Consider the following 3924-nt stretch of genomic DNA (forward strand, 5'->3'; position numbering starts at 1 on the left):
ATTCACTTAAAATAATAAAATCTTATCAAATAATTTTGACAAGAACAAAACTACAGGCAGTCCCTGTGTTACGAACATCCTACTCACGTTGAACCCATAGTTACAAACCAACTCTCTTAAAGCCTATTATATTACAAATTTGAGGTATGTACATTGGTTCGCAATAACAAATGGGCACTACTTTGCAACTCATATCAAGATATCAGTTTTGTGGGAAGCTTTGTGCTTGGCAGCATCTGACCCAGCCAACCTCCCCTGCCCCAGACCCTCACCCCATCAGTCTTGGCTGCTGCCCCTAGCCCAGCCCACCCCCTGGCCTCTGCTCCCCAGCCTGGCACACCCCTCAGCCTGGTTTGACCCCTCAACCCTCGAGTTCTCAGTCCTGGCCTCTGACTTTCTGCCCCTGTCCCTCCAGCCCACTGCCCCTTGGCTGAGGCCGACCCTTCATCCTGCTGGCCCTGCACATCAGGGGGTGACAGCTCCGGGTGTTCCGAGGGACCCTTCAGTCAGGGTCTCAGAGCTCACTGGGTTTGCAGGGCACTCTATGGGGGGCCACTGTCTTCCTTTCCTGTCCTTTCACCAGGCCAGGAAGGGAGAGGAAGAAGGAGCAGGGGTAGCTGCTATTGCGGGGGAGGCGGGCCCCAAGACCCAAAAGGGGCTGGTTATGTGTTTCTTTAATGTTTTCTATGCATAGAAACGTACAGTAGATACTATGTACTAAGACAAACATTTGACTCACTGACATTAGATACAAACTGTACCTAACTATTCCAACTTACATACAAATTCGATTTAAAGACAGATTGAGGAAAGGAACTCATTCCTAATCCAGGGACTGCCTGTACTTACAATTTTAGAATTCAAATTACCAATATTGAGAATTCAATATTACATCTCCCACTTGGTGAATAATAGATCTACATGTATATACATTTAAGTAGCAGAAATTATTTAAAGTTACAAATGTTTCTCAATTGCCAGGTGCAAACACACACACACACAACCATGCTCATTTGTGCACATCTCAGAACCCTGAATTGGAACACAAAGAGAACCAAGAAAATGAAAATCCAGTATTGATGGCGAATGATAACTCAGTGTCCCCATTCTAACATTGTGTGTATCTCTATCATCTGCAGTGGCATAATCCACATACCTTTATGACAGCTAGCTTTCATTTCAAGGATGCAGGGCAAGTGATGAGAAGAGTTTCCATGAGGCCTGGGTGGTATTAGCTAGCAGAGTGGACGTTACAGTAATACATCCCCCAAAGCCACAACTGGACCAGTAAGCAACGTCATGATAAATGGAGAAAATATTGAAGTTGTCAAGGATTTCATTTTACTTGGATCCACAATCAACGCCCATGGAAATATCAGTCAAGAAATCAAACGACATATTGTATTGAGCAAATCTGCCGCGAAAGACCTCTCAAATGTTAAAAAGCAAAAATGTTACTTTGCAGACGAAGGTGCGCCTGACCTAAGCCATGATATTTTTTCAACTGCTTCATATGCATGTGAAAGCTGGGCAATGAATAATGAAGATCAGAGAACTGATGTTTTTGAATTATGGTGTTGGCAAAGAATATAGAATGGACCATGGATTGCCAGAGAACGAACAAATCTGTCTTGGAAGAAGTGCAGGCAGAATACTCCTTAGAAAAGAGGATGGGGAGACTTCATCTCACGTACTTTGGACATGTTTTCAGGAGAGATCACAGGGCCCAGGGTAGCAAAATTCATGCCTGAAAGTAAGAGTGGTCCTGGTTGGGTGGTCCCTGAAACTAAAATTAGGATGCGCTGATGAAATAAGGAAATCGATACGGGTCAAGCAAAAATACATGAAGAAAGAATTGGCCAGTTGGGTAAATGTGGCTTAAGTCATTTCAGAAATGGATATAGATGTATTCATTTGAATTTGACAACATGGAGGTCACTACCGATCTTAACAAGGTCAATTTCACTCAACTGATGACAGACATCCGGTTTAAGTACAAAGAACAGTGAATGGGAAGTGAGGAATAGAGACAGTGAGGGTTAATAAATCTCTTGAGAAACTGTGTTGTGAATGCTGAGTAGAGAAACAGTTAAGAAGGATATAGGATATGAGTAGAATTAATTTTGTAAAATAAGAGATGCTAAAGCAATTTATTATGCTGAAGGAAATAGTCTAGCATAGAGGGAAAGATAGATGATTCAGGATATAAAAAGGGTAATTGAAAAAGCAGGCACTGAATAGAGAGTAGAGGTGGAAGCTAGGCGACCAGTGTAAGGGTTGACCCTCGTATCAGAAAATGTGTTGACTCTCAATATCAGAGAATGCCAACTGGGTAACACTGCAGAAATCCATCAGAGATTATTGAGTGAACTAGGATTTGGCACATAGTCAATCAATTATCCAAATTTAAACACATTTTAAAAGTTTCTCCTCCAAAAGATTGTTACAATTTCAGGATATTAGGACCGAAGTCATTGAAGGGTAACACAACTCAAGACACATACGAAGAGTTTCAAAAAAAATTGTATAGCCCATAGACAAATACCAACACATGATACACCTGATCTTCCAAATGGTAGACAGGACTCACGAACAAGAATATGAGGAGAGTGGCACTCTTAACAGAAATGAGAAGGCAAGTTGGAATAGGCGCAATCTTCTTCAAAAACGCTGAGTTAGAAGTGATGATGAGATATCCAAATAGAGGTGCCTTCGGGCAATTGAGAGTTTTAGTCCAAGTGAGAATTTGAGAGTAGATAAAGGGATTCCGGAGTAATCAGCAAGCAATCTGAATCTCCTCTCTAACTCTAATTTAGTATATTAAAAAAAAAGGAAATGGAATACTTTAATACTGAATGTATACTACGAACACTTTAGAGCAAAACAAATGTTTTTTTTCCTATAAATACATACTTACATTTCTACATTAGAAACAATGTAACTGCGTTTTGTACTTTTTAATAGATAAACATTTATAATATTAAACATACACTGGAGAGTAGAATCATTAAATGTATGTCGAATAAGTTTAGTTTATTAAAAGCATTTGTATTTGTCTCTCTTAAAAGCAATGTCTCTACTGCCCTCACAAAGCGAATTTTAGTAAACTAGTATAATATCCCAAGTTTAAACTTTTACATCATCCTGATATATCTCAAGCCCTCTAGTTTATGCAGATGATCATACTTTGCCTCCTGAACCAGCTAAAGTAATTTGTGTGGCTTAAATTATCTCTGTGCAACTAGGATATAAAGTTTCAATCCACGTCTAATTGGTGAAGCTTAAATTATTACGTGTACTAGAGAAAGGCTGAAATTTTGGCTTTAAAAGTTTATAACAAAAGAATCAAGGGAGCAAAAGTAAAGGGACGTGTTGAATTGAAGAAAAATTTTATTCAAAACATATGTTTGGAAGAAGAAGTCTGTGGAAGAAAAGTGTCTGTTGTGGTATTTTAATTCCTCCCTACCAGAACACTACCACCCTACTAATGAAGAGAAATAAAATATATCACGTTTAAAATGTTCTTTCAAACTTTTAAGTGAAAAACTATAGATTATTGCTAGTTTGTCAAGTATCCCATTCATGGTTTAGACAGAATGTGTTAAAATTCTATTTTCCTTTCCATTGTAAGATTTTATTCTAATAATTTTTCCAGTTGTTTAAATAAACATTTTTATAACAGTTTTAGATTTTCAGAAAAATTGAGAAGATAGTGCAGAGAATGTCCCCATATACCCTAGACCCATTTATATTATTATTAACATCTTACATTATTATGTATATAATAATGCATTGACAAAAATGGTGACAATTAATGAACCAATATGCATACATTTTTATTCACTGAAGTTCATACTTTATTTAGATCTCCTCAGTTTTGTTTTTTTCCAAATGCCCTTTTTCTGGATTGCAGGATCCCACCCA

This window comes from Trichechus manatus, unplaced genomic scaffold (genome assembly GCF_000243295.1).
Source record: "Trichechus manatus latirostris isolate Lorelei unplaced genomic scaffold, TriManLat1.0 scaffold00102, whole genome shotgun sequence".
In the NCBI taxonomy this organism is placed as follows: Eukaryota; Metazoa; Chordata; class Mammalia; order Sirenia; family Trichechidae; genus Trichechus; species Trichechus manatus.